Below are 17,001 nucleotides of genomic sequence, written 5' to 3'. Positions count from 1 at the left end.
TACATTTTGTTGTTTGATGATTCATTTACATAAACCTAATCATAAGCATTTTTTGCTCTCCATTATATATACTTATATTTAATTTCTAAACATTTAAACCCAGACTTTTTTCCACACTTACAACATTTAAGTCATTTTATCCCTTCATCCATGTGGAAGAAAAATGTTCATATCCATAAAAATTGCTATGTCTTTGGTAATCAGAAAATGTACAGCTAATTGGCAAATATGGAGTCTATTATTCAGATTTTAGTAAACCTAAACTAATGAACATGAGAGGGGAGATTTGTTTTAGTAGGGACCAGGTTCACCTTCTAATGAACAGAAAGTGGTTTGTCTGAGTAATGGACTTCAGAATTCGGCCTTTGAGTTGCCCAGTGAAAGAGCTATGAAAAACCATTGTGTCAAAATTTTGTTTGGAGAAAACCTCAAAGCTTCTTTTTGTATAATTCATCTAAGCCTTGAACTTCTGCCATTTATCACACAGTGCTTACATACCCTAAAAACCAAAATCTTATGTCATACATCATTAGATGATTTCATACTGCTCCTCCAGCCTGGCTCACTGATGTCAAACACTGTTTGGAAAATCTCTTTTTATAATTTGGTAGTCTCAATATCACACTTGTAGTGCAATGGGTCAAAGATAACTTGTGCTGTAGTCCAAATAATTCTTAAACTACACCTTTTTTGTTTGTTTTTTTTTTTCTCCATTTGTTTTCTGTACCTAATTTACAATTATTTTGTGCAGAATCACAGACTATCACCTCAGCACAGGAGAGGTTATTTGCCTTCCCCACCTATTCAAACAAAAAGGGCAAGCAGGCTCAACCAAACTTCACAGAAGTCCAAAAGTATTTGGCTGGCCTTTCCTCATCATGACCAGAGCACAGATTTTTGACCCTGCTCCAGAGGATCTTTGTCTTCAGAAATGAAACTAGTTAATGAGCAGGTCTTTCATTGGGTGATGTATAATGGGTGAATAAAGCTCACCACTCTTTTAAATTGCATTTTCAGGTGACTACATTTAGATACATCCAATTTTTTCCTTCCATCTTTCACTCTTGTTTCAGCTCGGAATTAAGACTGAGACCATGCCCATCTCCTAAATGCTTTAATGAGGGTGTGCAGCCAGTGAATTATGAAAAGGTTGCAGAAACTGTTCTTGGCTCAATTTTATCCCTCACCTTTGGGCACAGAGGCCAAGGTCTCTCTAGCACAAGTATTTGTCACTGCTCCACAAACCTCACAACACACATTTGAGGTAAGAGTGTCCATGCTGCTTCCATCCATGCTGAGAAAAATTCAAAGTATGAAACAGCTGCCTACAGAGAGACCTTACACATCCCTATTAGGATTCTCTGTGCTTCAAGAATGGACAATAACCCCATAAGAGCTGACTGTTCCCTAGTCCTTCATTAGGAAGCTCTCTAGCCAGAAGATATCATATTTTTCTACACTGACTAGTGATTTGCAGAGATTTTACTTTTTTGAGCTAATCTGAGACAATTTAAGATGAATTAACCCGAAGAAGAATTATTTCTTTGACAGCAATTTGAAGAAGCTCTCCAAACACTGAAACATAAATATACTGCTCGTCAACTCTGACAATATAAAACAACATATTTTGTTTTGTTGCTCAGTTTAAATTATTCCACAGGGTACAGTTTATCAACCCTAAAATTCTTTAAAGCAAAATCAATATTATCATTGCAGCCCAGCAATGTATTTTATCTTCTGTGGTAGCCTCTTCAAAGGAGCAGCAGTCATTAGGTTAAGACTGGAGGAGAAGACAGTCCTTCCTGGAACACATTTTACATTTAATCTGAAGAGAAGCATTAAAAAGTTGATGTATTTAAAACTGAATTATTCTTCTGACAACTAAGGTAGTCATATAGTTTATGGTTTGTTATTCTTTTCATTTTTAAGCCTCTTTCTTTCTTCAGTCTTCTATGTTTTCTTTAGCTCCTGTCATCTTCCTAGACTCCTCCAGGTACACATTTGAGATTTAGCAAGTGTGTAGAAAAGTAACAAATGGCTTCCATGGCATGAATGCACTGGGCACACCAACTTCCCTCTATTGGCTCCCCTCTGTTCTGGCAGAAGGAAAACCTCTCTTTGCTCTTCCCAGAGGTAACTCCAAGCAATGCCAACCTACACTGGCACTTTCCTGCCAGCTCCAAGACATCACCAGGGTGTGCTGGTTGGATGCTGTTTTCCTTGCAGCTCAGAGTGTAGCTGTACTTGAAATTGTTCCCTGGGTGCAGTTCTCCTGCTAGACACCCCATGCATTTCTCTTTTCAGATCACATTGCCCAGCAAGGGATGAGCTCTGGTCCTTATTTGAGAAGGGCAGCATCATAAAGGAAAGCTGTGGTCTCAGAGTGGTGGATGTCATGAGGAGGAAATAAGAGCAGACTACACTTACTTGGAACAAATGTGTTATTGGGTAGATGCTTATTCCCAAGGCCAGACAAAGTAGAAGTAATATTTTCAGACTTCATCAAGAAAAGTGGAATCAACTTCCACTAAGAACAAGCAAAATATCCAAACATCTTGAGCAGCAGCAGTAATAATTCATGAAGATGCAGCTTCAGCAGCATCCCACGCTTTTGAAGCTACAACATTCTCACAAACTGCTCAAATGTGGCTTCTAATGTTTATACAAACATTTTAGACAAATAATTTTATGGCTTCATTCAGTTGCCATCATTCCCCTGACACTGTAGTTTTAAAGGTCAAGTATGGTGTGCCTAAGCAGATCAGGTTTTGAAGCACACTAAGAAGAAATTAAAATTTAGGGAAGAAGAAGGGGTGCATGATCTTCCTTTGAGCTCAGTCATGTGGAATTCAGTGATTAGAACCAAGTTAATTTATTCTTCAGTATATTAAGTTTATTTTCAAGTAGTTCAAATTATGTACATCTCCATCTTAAAATATTTTTCAAACAGTTATATTTGCAGACTTCTTTGCATTAAAGGAAATGTATAGTAAAAATAGAATGCCAAGCAAAAGCATTGCTACTGTGCCAATCCCCAGCATGGCTCTGTGCTATTGTGAAATTATTTTTCCTGCAAATTCTTCTTCATCCCTATTCTTTTCCAACATGTACTTCTAGCTAAGATAGAGGAGTGCTTTGTTTAAAGACTGGAGGAACAAGGACATACTTCAAGTTGACTAGAAGTTGCTAAAATAAGAACAGTTATAATGGAAAATAATCTTTTTTTCAAGTGTTTCCAGTATAGCACCTTCATTCCAAAACATGAGGTTCATATATAGATAATTGCTTGATTGCTTGCTTTCATGTCCTTGCCAGGAAATACTGGGAATTTATCTTTGACATGATAGAAAAGTACAGCTTTGTTGATACTAGCAATTTTTATATTTAGTCTTGTTAGAAGACATTCTTAACCTACTATGGGGGGAAAAAAAAAAGCCTCATCAAAACTCACTAATTAAATTTCAAGCAAGGTAAGAGTATATTGCATGACTTTATTCTACAAGGTTTCCAAGTTATTAACACTTCAGCATTGTTACTCAGTGTCAAATATCTACTTATTTTAAGTGAGGTTTCAGGCAAAACTGTCTTCCCACTGTTGTTTTCTGGGGAGATTGACTCTTTCCTTCCAAACCTGGCATCCTCAAGCTCACAAACCACAGCTACACCTCATCTCAACCAAGAGAATCCCATTCTGTTATTGTTAATAACATCAACAGCTATTATTAATAATATTACCAATCCCATTCTGTGGATATCACCAATTACAGAGTAATTTTACTTCTGTGTAGAAATTCCTTATTTCTCCACTGAAGTCTAAAAAAATTAGTACCCATATTATCTATTTTGAACACTGCAAGTAGTTTCATTTGTATTTTTGCCTAATCCACTTTGAACAAAAAGTAATTTCCAGGTGAAAATGGAATTGCTCACCAAAGGATGAGGTATCTGCCTATCAGGGATTAAATAATATGGATGCACATCCCATGTGCAGCATTTCAGCAGATGAATGGATAGCAAGATGTGCTCCAACAAAGGTAGTACTTCACTCTGAGAATTGGCATGACTAGACTTTGAAGAGAAGGAAGCATCTTCCAGCAATAAATGAAATCCAGGGTCTCTCTTTCCCTGTTGTCAGGGGTTTTGGCTGGGTTATTTCCAAAGGAGCTGATATCAACTTCCTTTAAGGAAAAGACTACTGGGCTCATCTAGTTGCACTTGAAGCAGTTTCTGCCTCCAAAATGCTGGCTGCAACCAGTCAAACCTCTGACAATAAAATGGAAATTGGCATCAAGCAAATGGGCAGCACAGAGCTAATCCTGGGATCAGTCTCACACTACCCAAGTATTAGGGTGCATCAAGGGGCAGCTACAAACTCCCAACTTCAGCCACTGCAGCACACAACACAGGCCATTGGCATCCCTTTCCTGTCCTGAATAAGGTTCAAGAATCCACTTTAAAAAAAGTAGAAAAATTGAGGTTGCTTCCAGCCCCCCGCTGAAAGGGATAAAAACTCTTGCACAAAAGCCTTGCTTGATCCACCTATAGGCACTGTCATAATTATTAATGTTTTATGGAATTCATTAAAAGTTCAATAGTAGAAAAAATACTTTTGTCCTCAGAAATAAGGACCACTCAAAAATAGTAGGAGAATTTGGAAGTTTAATAGATGCATTTTGTCATGACAACACTTCAGTAAACAAGCTGTAACTTTAAAATGAAGGGCTTTCATTCTAAAAAAGGGACCAATTTTCAACTAGCAAAATGATTAATTAAGAGAACAGACTGAAAGCTACCAAGGAGTTATCCATATTCAGTAACCAAGGCTTATACTTTGATTGAGTCAAACATGTTACTCTGATCAACCCACACACATTCTGCATCTGTAGAGAAATTGAGAATGTTGGAGATTATTCACTGTGGACCTAATTGATGAATTTATGCCTTACTGGATTTAAGGTAATATTTTACTGAAGGTTATGTAAGTGGCTCCACTGCAGATACAGAAGACAAGGTTTGTTTCTCTGGCTGTCTCAGGAGTGCAGGTCACAACCCTACTTGCTGAGGGACAAGGCTCTTCAAAAGTTTTATCTAAAACAGCAGGAAAAATATAAACATAATATAAATATAAATATAAATATAAATATAAATATAAATATAAATATAAATATAAATATAAATATAAATATAAATATAAATATAAATATAAATATAAATATAAATATAAATAATATAAATATAAATAGTAAAATATATAAAATTATATATATTAATTTATATGTCACCATTAGTCAGTATTTTTACAGTCAGTGAAGCTACTGCTATGGCAGGCTTCATAATTATCCAGCTTAGAGTATTAGAACCATGCCCTTCTATTCCCTAGAAAATACTTTAGCCAAAAAGAGAGGAGGGAATAACCTTGTTCTAGGACAGCAGAAAGCTCAATTTCCTGCATTTATAAAATGTTTTTTTCAAGGTCCAGCCATGGTTGAGAGATGACTGAGAAATTTCTGAAATGAGAAACAGACTGTGTCTTGTGTGTCAACATCAGATATGTAAAACAGATCAACAGACCATGTTCTTTTTTTTTTTTTTTTGACCATGCTGATGATCCTCAGAAAAAAGTACATGAGCAACATGCACCAACTTCTACTGGATTAAATTAGATGCCATCTGATAGAGATTCAACTACTCTGCCTTGCTCTTCTGCACATTCTCCCAAGGTAATGGGATTTTTGGTACCATTTGGGTATTAACTCCATAGTTAAATAAATTTGATACATGAATCAGTAATTCTTCTGGCTACACAAAAGTATCTTAATATTTTATCAGCATTCATTTATATTCAAATATATTCAAAATATTATTATTTATATTCAATTATATTCAAAACAGATTTTTGCTCATGACTAATGTCTAAGAATACTCTAATGATCAGAAGATTGCATCCTAAAAATGTACCAGATCTCCTCTTTCATTTTGGAGTGATAGATCTTTATAATTGTTTAGATAATAATTTAACTATTATGCAACAACATTTTTGCAACACAGTTCACGTCTATGAAGCAAACTACTTAGATTTATCTTTTCTTAATTATATTTCTTTGGATCAAGAACACATCTTAGAGCTTAATAAGATTTTGGTCAAGCAAGTGAACTACCCTGAGGTCACCCTAAATATTTTTCTTGCTCTAGAGGAAGTCTTGTAATATAATAAAGATACATACCCCTTATATAAAATTATTTATGAAATTTTCTATGTTTCAGAAGACTGGTAACAGAGGTTTCTTTAAAGGTTATTTTGTCATCTTCTAATACACAAGGTTTTTTTAGCTAAACTTGACCAGAGCAAGCAATATTTGCACCAATTGTCATGAATTGATGCTTTTAACAGTTATGGACAGCTATGGCCTTTAGCATCAACCCTGCTGGTTTGCAGAGTTGAATGATGTCCTTCAATATTTCCCTGCTCTATTTTGTGACAGTAAGAAACTTACCAAGTAGCAAAAAGCATCTTCCCTAATGTGCACAACCAATGACAGCTACAAAATCATTTTGACATTTGGAGAGTTGTTACAATGCTCACATTCTCTTTAGCATCTTGAACATGCTAATTATAAATTTCATTACTGAAGGGGAAAAAAAAAAAGCAACCAGTAAGTTCAATGCTTGAATTCTGCTGCATCTTCTTACTGCATGATCACATTAGAACTATGAATTTGGGATAAAATAACACCCCTCCCTTCCACTCAGAGAGCCTCTGGGCAGAGCTGGGCAGAGCTGGGTCTGGAGCTCCCACTGTGCTGGGGCTCTGCTGCCAAGCACAAATCCTGTCTGGAGCAGGGCTGCCTTTTACCACACTCTGCCAGAAGCTCCTGATTTTCCCCTGGGTATCTGCCCTTAAGATGTTGTAACTAAGTGACACATGATTAAATCATCAGTTCACAACTTATGACGTTTCTTTTTGCAAATTTGGCAAAGGGCACGTTATAACAGATGAAACTGTTAAGGCATCCTACTAAAATTACCTTCATGACAGCCATTTATGGAAGGCTCCTTACCAAAAACATTTACCTCCTATGTATGAGTGTGAGCCATGTATTTATGTAAACCTGACTTCTCTCTACCATACAAATATTTGATGAAAATATATATTTTCTAGACTAAAAAAAAAATTTAGAAAGATATAATACAATGAAGGTTTTTAAGCAAGAGGCAGACATGCACAGAAATGTGCTGCTCCCACTGATGTCCAAGTGAGGCAGGGTGGAGAGAAAACTGAGCAGAATCAGCTAGTGTAGCTCAATAAATAATTTCATACACAGAATCTGTTCTTTGGGTCTGAAATTGAAAGATCCTGCTGGGAAGAAGCAATCAGGCTCATCTCCAGGAACAGGAGGTTGGTGTTAAGAAAAGCTTGCACAGACCTGGTGCACATGACCCCCAAACTTCTCTCATGGAGAGCAGTCCTTTAAAGAGTAAGTGAACAAATGTCCCTAGAGATCTTCACTTGGGCAGGTGGCACTGTAACCCAAACAAGGTCAAAAATAAACCAAAAACCCTATTAGAAACAGCATGGGGTTTTTGAGCACCACACTGACAATCATTTCATAATAAGCTGTGCCTTCCCTTTGGAGGGGAGGCATAAATAAATAACCAGGGGCAAGGCACCATCTACTGTATCAAGTGCAGGTTTGGTCTGGGGTAGAGCTAATTTTCATCACAGCAGTTAATATGGAGCTATGTTTTGGGTTTGTGCTGAATACAGTGTTAATGATGCAGCAGTGTTTCTGTCATTAATATTTATCATTGTTATTAAATATTCTGTTATGCTATATTATACATACACAGAGTCAAGGCCTTTTCCTCTCCTTATCTCACCAGTGAGTAAGCTGGAGGTGCCCAAGGAGTTTGGAGGGGGCAGAGCTGGAACACCTGATCCCAGCTGACCCAAGGAATGTTCCATATGATGGTCCCTATGGCATCACACTCAGAACAGAAAGTCAGGTCACCATGACCTGTGATGAAGCCCAGCTTTCCTGGGATGGCTGAGCCCCTGCCTGCCCCTGGGAAGAGGTGAACTTATTATTTTTATTTTTTGCTTTGCTTGCATGCACAGCTTATGCTTTACCTGTTGAGCTGTTTTCATCTCAACTCACAAATTTTCTCCCTTTTACTCATTCCTACTGGGGAAGAGTTGCCCAGCAGTATTGGGACTGAGTGACACATCATTAAACTGTATCCCACAAAACCCAGCTTTGCTAGATCCAGTATACAGAGCTGATTGTTATTTCTTCTTATCTTCTAATTGCCACAGATTGTGGTGATCTATTTATATCTTCAAAAGCACTCCTAAAATGCACTGCAAAAGAGTTGCCTGAGGATTCTGAGGCCAAAAGTGATCAATCATTTGGCACATATTGTATTTTTCTGAGCAAACAAATTATATTTCTGTTTCTCATTTTAAAAAATCACTACAGTTCGCAGAGAGAAAAAAAAGGAAGGAACTATATGAGGAAATCTTCTCTTTTTAAATCTAATATGAAAGGGAAAAGTACCCAGCCTGCAGATTTTTAGTTATTCCCTCTGGATGTGACAGGTATGCTTATTTTACATAGGCAGACTCGTCTTTGAAGGGGCTATAGATGCCATTTTGAAGCAACACTTTTCAAGCCTACAAAATAACATTTTGACATTCAAAAATTATACATTATGACATTCAAAAGTGGATACCTACATTTAGCTGTGACTACTCCAGCTGTGTCTGGAAAGTGACAGCCCAGCAGTGCCACACACCAGTAACACAAGCCTGAAAAGTGTTTGTCCCTCTGGGCAAACCTCACCCTCTCCTGTGCTCTTACAAACCAGCCACAGGTCGTTCTCTGCTAAGCATTCATGGCCAGACTTCATTCCTTTTGCTACAACTCACCTTTGTGCCGTGGGTCAGTCAATAGCATGGGCTGGTGCCTTTCCTCCTATCCTGCTCACTAGGAGAATGCTGAAGACAAGGAAAGGATTTCCTAAAAAAAAGGTGGGATCACTTCTTGGTTGTTGCATTGTGCAAGTCTGAGAGGGTTTACTAAATAGAAGCAAACAAAAAAAAAAAAGAAAACAAAACTCACCCCAATTTTGCCACTGTGACCATTTATTTGCTTGGTTTTTTTCCTCATTTCTCTTTTCCTGCTTGTTGTCTTACTGTTTTCATCACTTTTAAGTGAGGCTGTCAAATTTCTGCACTCAGAGAAATGGCAAACACTTGACTTTGATTAGGACTGTAAGTGTAATAGCACCAGCACCTACTTAACTGATAATAGCTGAATCCATTCAGCTGTATTGGCAGGTGGAGGTCTGGTACCCTGCTTTACATCTTTCCTTTTCCCTTTTTAGCATCTCTTGTGTTATAACAGGCGTTTTTGGAGCTTTTCAATGAGACAAAATGAGGCCTGCAAACAGGTGAGCAGTTCAAAACACAAATTATCTGCATGTTTTGCTTTAGGTGGTAGACTGGCATTGTTTCTAAAGCAGTCTAGTTCTTACTCTGGAGAAAACAGGATGTGTAAAAGGCAGAAAATCACAACTCAAATGAGAATGAAGACAACTATTTTAAGGATGCAAAAGACACAGAACACTGATGCATTTCTATTGCTGAAGCATTAACTCAATATTCTCACACCAGGGGCTGAAGGACTACCTGATGGCTTTACTTTCTCAAAAACAGTCTTAAAAGCTTAATTGCAAACATGAAAAAAGTGGACATTGGACTTTCAAGTAATCTTTGGATTAACTTCAGAATATAAATGATAACACAAAATATGCCTATCCACTAATAACTCTTCAGAACTTAGGGGTGTTTAATGATATCACATTTTATGTTAGTGTAGTCAAGATTCTGCTGTACAGATTCTGAAAAAAAAAGCAAAACTAAAATGTCTGTATTATTTATTCTGAAAGCCAAGAGACTTTGCAAGTAACAGGATGAGATCTTTGCCCAGGAGGTGGTTGTGATATCAGAAATCAGTCCTCCTCACTTCTTGTTCTGCACTCATTAACACTGTCAAAAAATGTAGATTAAAAGCTATATTATTCTGTTCCTCCTTCTTTGGCAGGCCAACAAATCTCAGGATTTACTGACATGATCCATCTTCAAATCTAGTAAATTCTCTTGTGCTTAATAAAACTGGTGGAGATGGAGTGGGGCCTTACAACTTTATTGTGTCCACTACACTGTAATCTTATTCACGTCTTCACAGTTCAGCACTTTCTACATAGGAGGAAAAAAGTGCCTTGTTAGATCTATACAAGATTTGCTTATCTTTAATTAACTTGAACAGAGTTTCCTATCCATACTGGATCTGGCTAGAACAGAATTAACTCTCTTCACAACAGCCCATAGGGTGCTGTGCTTTAGTTTGTGGCTCAAACTGTTTGGATAGAACAACATTGTTGTGGCTGTTTTTTGTGTTTTTTGCTAAAACTGTGTGGATAACCCAACATTTCTGGGGCTGTTTCTGAACAATGAAGTGAACACAACAAATCTTGGGGGGAGGGGAAGCACCTTATGATGTGTAGTGTCTTAGGACACTACATGACATCTTCCCACACTAATTCTTTTTAAAGGATAAGGTATGAGGGAAAAAAGCATTTGTGTCAGAAAGAAATAAATTTGAATATTCTTGTCCATGTGATGAGATGGCAAAGTCATTCATCCTATAGTCAGGCTTTTCATAACAACACCAAAGTCATTTAGAAGGAAACAATTGCCATTTGAATCTGATCTGAACAATCCCAAATAAAATTAGAAACCATTTTAAAATTGGATCAAGACCAACAGCAAAGCTACTAACAACATAGAAAAACTTGTTCCCAGCCATCTGCCTAGTGAGTAGTTTGATAGATGCTTGGGGATAGTTAAGGAGAAAACTCCCTAGGTACTACAGCATTGATCTTTTAAGCTCTAAACCAACTTACACAATTTCTCAAAAATTGAATTGCAAGTCCACACAATATATACATTCATTCAATTAATTCAACCAAGCAAGCTAATTCTGCCCTCCATTCACACATTTGGTTTTGTTTCTTTTTCTTTATGACCTCAAGCAAACTGCAATAATTTATCTGAAAAAAATTATTTATTCAGTTCAACTTAAAAACATTATGTCTCTCCCTCCTTCTCATTTGGGTTTTCTCAAATCTGACTGCTGCCAGATGTTCCAGGTAGAGGCAGAGAGAACCTGCCATCTGCACTGCTGAATGTCTCAGACACGTCCTAACAAGCTGCTGGCATCATCTGAGCACTAATGGCTGATGGCAGCACAGCAGGTGCACTGGAGGACCAGTGGGAAATGCTTGGAGAAGCCCAGGATGGGCTCAGCATTTAAGTGCTAGATGAAAGCTGGGAGTTGTAAAAAACTCCAGATTAAAAGACATTGAGGACGTAGTTGCAATAGTGATTTTAATCTCCAAATAATCCTACATGTTGCTAATTTTTTAAAACAAAAAGTCTTAGCCTATTGTATTTCACAGATGTAGGAAATCAGAAACATAATTGCCAGGATGTTTATAAATTGAAGTACATGTTAACAGCTTGTTTGACATACTGCAAAAAGGTCCAGCAGCATCACTGGGAGATAGCAGGAGACAAATATGACAATATACACACTTAGACAGACATTCCTTAGCTGGTTTTAAAATACAAAGCTACTACAGAAAAAGGGCATTCGTGACATATCTGTGATATTTCTAAGCAAACATTTCAGGTATGAGTGCACAAGGCCCCACCCAATATAAAGCAAACAGCATAACAGCATAAAATCAAAACTTGGGAGGTTTTTAACCAGAGTCTGTGGACAACTTTCTTCTATGAGGTTGTATCAAAGTTAATAACCATGGCAGGAACAATTCATTTTATTATTGATTCATTAATGCTATTTGTTATTACTGCTGTCCTTTGATCCCTCTAACTAGCATCACTTGTTACTTTGGTTTGCAATAATTAACCTCCTCCCCAGGATTCACACAGAATTATTTCACCACAATATGTTAGGGAAGGAGTTGAAAACTTCAGTTCCTCAGGACAAAATCATCAAACATTTTCCATAGGTCTCAGGAGAAATGTAGAGATGCAGGCTTTGCTCTGAGAGTTTTCTAGTGTAAGTAGTCCAACACATATAGCAAATCTCACCTGAACTCTCTGAACCTGAATCTCACCAAAGCCTTTCCATGTCATTGTACCTGTATCTCATGTGAATGAAATGCATTTAGAGAATGAATAAATGAATGAAACTAATCCCTCTTATTACTCTCTCAAATTCTGAGATTAACACAGAGACCATGAGCTATGTGGGGAAAATCCCAGTTGTGTTATCTGATATGCAATGTTTTCATTTCTTTACCAGCAGCTGAACCAGGACCTGCTCATTGCACACAGAGAAAGCTGTTTGTTTTTAAAGATCACTGCAAATAGTTTCCTTGAAAGGCTGAAGTCACCATAACTCACTGTTCTCTGACCTTCCCAGCTACCCAGCACAGCTACAAGAAAATAAGTTCACATCAGAGCCATAATTCTAAAGGTCTTTGTGTGCCTACAAATCTTAATCAGGGAGTGGGAAAGACACAGGTATAAAAAAAGACTAGTCACAAATGTGATGAACAAAGTGATGTGCCTGATCATTCCTGCTCATTAAAAATTTAATGACTCTCCACAATTGCCTCTCAGTCCCTAAATTAATTTCGAGTTTCTGTCAAACACACCTGATAAATAGATAAATTCCAATCCAGACTACAAACTTTGTGCTGCTCTCCCAAAAGAAAACCAAAAAAAAACAAACAAAAAAAAAAACAAAAAACAAAAAAAAAAACCCTTGTGTTTTGGTGCTTTTTTTTTTTTTTTTTTTTTTGTTTTTTTTTTTTTTTTTTTTTTTGTTTGTTTGTTTGTTTGGTTTGGTTTGGTTTTTGTTTTTATTTGTTTGCTTTTGGTTGGTTGGAGTTTTTTGGTTGGTTGGTTTGTTTTTTTTTTTTAATTTAAACTTCCTAAAGCTTCCAACTAATTTAAAATATCTCATTCAGTAACCCAAAGCTTTGGCTGCCTGTATGCCTATCCATTTCTCAACATTTAATTGAACAGCACACAAACTGAGAGGACAGACTGCTAATTCTTTAAACAACAGTTATGTTTGCTAATGCCTATAGCTCCATTAGAGTCAATGAAAGTATTTCTTCGAGGGTAGTTTTGTTTTGTTTACTTTTCTTTTATACAGATAAGGGTGAAACAAAGAGATTCATTAACTTCAAAATAGCTCCATAGGGTGTCAGGGATATGAAGTGAATCCATTGTTTAACATTAAATTTTCTGACTTTTGCCTTTATTATCCTTTGAATAATTAAAACCCTTGAAAGCCTGTTCCATTAAACAACTAACTTTCATATCAGCAGTTGCTTGGATAACTGAAAGGCCAAATGTAATATGAGCTAGAGGTAGTTTTGAAGAAATGTTCATTTCTTTATGTTGACACTCACAAACCCTGTCAACAGAGCTCTGTACAGCCTGTATTACTGAAATACAGTATTAATAATAGATTTGAGTTCAGCAGCAAAATACCACTGCTATTAATTGTAGCCTGATACTGAATTAAGGGAGATTAAGCTCTTAAATGTTAAGATTTTTATGTCAATAACTTTTGTGATATTTCTTTCTACATGTTTGAGTTATAGGATACTTTTAATTTAGTGCAAATACAGATAATATTTTCCTCCAATTGCATCAGCATTAAGGCAGGTATCAGTTATCATATTTAGAAAGCTTGAGCCCAAATGAACAAAGGCAAAACAAGACCTGATTCCTAGCAAGAAACAGGATCAAACAGGAAGAGTATTATTCCTTATTTCTTCCTTAGAAAATCTCACAGTCTATATATCATCATTAGTGAAGTGGAAAAAGAAAAAAGGGTACCAAAATATCATCCCACACTTTCTTTAATCATATAAAGAAGTCATCACATAAGCATTATTCATTCAAAAACTGTCTCATTTTTAACAGCCTGGGGCTAAAGGGAGATACAGATGGAAGAAAATTAACAGAACAATCTACAGAGAGGAACTCGTCATGCAAAGTACTGTTTCAAAGGAAATAAAGGATATGGGAAGAGCATTTTGCACTTGATCCACTGCTAAATATAGGCTGGAAGATAGCCATTTAAATGCATTTATTCCTATTTATATGCACATATATGCCTATTACTTCTCCAACTTAGTTTCCAAATCAAGCAGCTTTGTAGGACTGTACTTGCACTAAAATGTGAGAAGGTTAAACAAGTTTCCAGTGTGGCATTTTCTTTCCCCTAATGATTTACTTAAAGAGTCCAAGATATTGGATCTCTTTTTAAGTGTTAGTTATGAACATTCTTCAACATAATTGTCTTTATGGCTTTATGAACTGAACTGTTGCAGCATCTCTGAATATTTAACCAGGAGCAAAGGTCTGGCTTTTGAGAACACAGCTGGGTGACATCTCCCCTGTCATAGCAGCAATATGTATAGTACCACATCATGTCACCCTCCCAAGTTCTATGTGTCCAAACACAGCCTGGGAAAAACCTAAACTGAAGAACCCAGTGTTCAAAAGGAACGATGCTGAGTGAATTATTTCGTATGCAACATACATTTCACTATTATAAATGAGATATAAATCCCCTATTGCTGTCAAAGACTATCACAAAATCACTGCCAATCCATGCCAATGCTCATTGAAAGCTCTGCTGTGCTACCAGCTCACAGCTCAACATCCCATATCTTCTTCCATATCAAAAGTGACATTGCTGGAATAAAATTCTGACACTTGAGAGCGAGGTCAATCTCCAAAGCACAGGTACATACAGGTGGCATAATCTGCAGTTATCTAGGCAGTGTCATCATTTAGCCCTTTCTTGTAGAAACAGGGTGCTGATCTGACTGGGAAGAGCAATGTTCCATGCAGTGCAATTACATATCCTAAAAACTGAAGCTAGAGAAGTCCCCTGTTAATGAGGAGCACTTCACAGAATAATGAGCACTGGTTAAGAACAAGCATAAGCACAAAAAGAGTTCCCTTCCCAAGTACTACAGACAGTTTCCTTAAAAGCTATACCCAAAACCCAAAGTTGTGGTCCTTCTGGGGAGACCCTGCTTCAGAAATCCTGATCCAAATCACACATGTACTCATCAGTTGTCATTCTTCTTGGGTTTTGACCTCAAATTTCTGGCTGTTCTCAGAGAGCTCTTCCAAATATAATCTCACTGATGCTAATAACTAAGTTATACAATATATAGTCTGACATAACAGCAAAAAAACTTATGATGTTCATATTTAGGTGCACAGTAGGAAAACTGAGCCTCTATTGTGGCTTTTTTACTGCTATTCTGTATATCATAGCAGGATTTCTGCCATTGATAGACCCTAGAGTTTACACCACCTTTCATGTGCTCAGCATTGTTGTGTAAACCTATAGCAAAAGAGATTCCTCACACAGCTTTTTTCTTTTTTTGACCCCATAAATTAGCTGTGATGTCATTTTCCTGATGCCAGTCTGCTCTTACCACATGGCATGTTATAAAAAATATATCTCTCAGGCCAAACTCTTTAATGAGTGTATCTTTTAAAATATGACAGGCTGATCTGAATGGAAATTCAAAATGCAAGTGTACACTTCAGAAGTCCATGCTTTGACACAGACAGCCTCCCCCCACACACACACTTTTCATGCCATCCTCACTCCAGAACACTTCCAGCTGCATGGAAGAGCCTGAGCTGAGCAGGGTGTGCTAGAGCCAAGCCAAGAGCTGCTCAGCAAGGGCTGCCTGAGCTGCACCCAGATTCTGCCAGCTGGAAAAGCAGAAGCTTGCTGCCATCTGAATTTTAGGATTATGTCTTGCTGCTAAGCTCCTCTTGATAGACCAGGGCAGCTGCAGGATACAGAGTGCCTTCAGGACTGAATTCTCTCAATAAAATAAGACTCTTTTTACCCTTCTTTCTTTTTTTCTTTTTTTTCTTTTTGCCAATGCACAATATGGCAGCTTCAAGCACATCCCCCATTTGAATATTACACCACAATATAGCATTCCTTTGCTGTGGCACTAAAATAAATTTGCTGGAGAAGGAAATAGCAGGAGATGAAAAGCAAGCTCCAGTTACTAAGGAAAACATGTTAATACCTAATACATGCTGGAGGGAGGAGCAGTAAGTAAAATAAGAAAAAAACCATATCCATTAGAAAGATCTTGTTCAAGTGGTGTCAGGGGAAGAGCAGCAGGACCTATAGAGATCTGCTGAGGAAATGCAGGTCATGCAAGCTGAAACTGCCAAAGAGCAGCTTTCAGTGACATATCCAATTTCAGTGTTTACAATGCATGGGCTATTAAAATTCAACCAATATGACTCTTCATGGCAGCCCTTTTCAGAGCTACATGCTGGCTAACACTTTGACACAGAGTGTTTTATTTGCTTTTTGGTATATATTTCTCAAGGAAAAGCTTTCAGTACAGACTGAGTTCCCAGTGACAGCAAGAAAATATCCAAACCCAAACTCTGTTTATATCAAGATTCCTATTCACCAGCTATCTGCCCACCAACATGATTCCTCTTTTTGGCATTTTCCTCAACACACAGAGACACAGAGTGTATAATTTAAAACTAGTAAATTAAGATTGGCAAGCATTTTTGTCTCAACCAGATGTGCACTGCCATTAATAAGGGATGAAGTTTAGGGTTAAAAATTTGTCTAAATAAATATTTACTTCTAGTTTTGATGACTGCTGCTAATAATATAATGCTATTATATAACGTAATTATATATGTAATATAGAATATAATGTATATTATTATATATATGTATATATTACATTATATATAATGTAATATATATTGTATATATTTATATATATATACATAATATTATATTATATAATGCTGTAATTATTTAAATATACACTTTGCAGTGGTTTATATTCACAGGTTTGTCACGGGTTTAAGTT

Source organism: Oenanthe melanoleuca, chromosome 4 (assembly GCF_029582105.1).
Source record: "Oenanthe melanoleuca isolate GR-GAL-2019-014 chromosome 4, OMel1.0, whole genome shotgun sequence".
In the NCBI taxonomy this organism is placed as follows: domain Eukaryota; kingdom Metazoa; phylum Chordata; class Aves; order Passeriformes; family Muscicapidae; genus Oenanthe; species Oenanthe melanoleuca.
Note: the sequence above shows the minus strand (reverse complement) of the source record.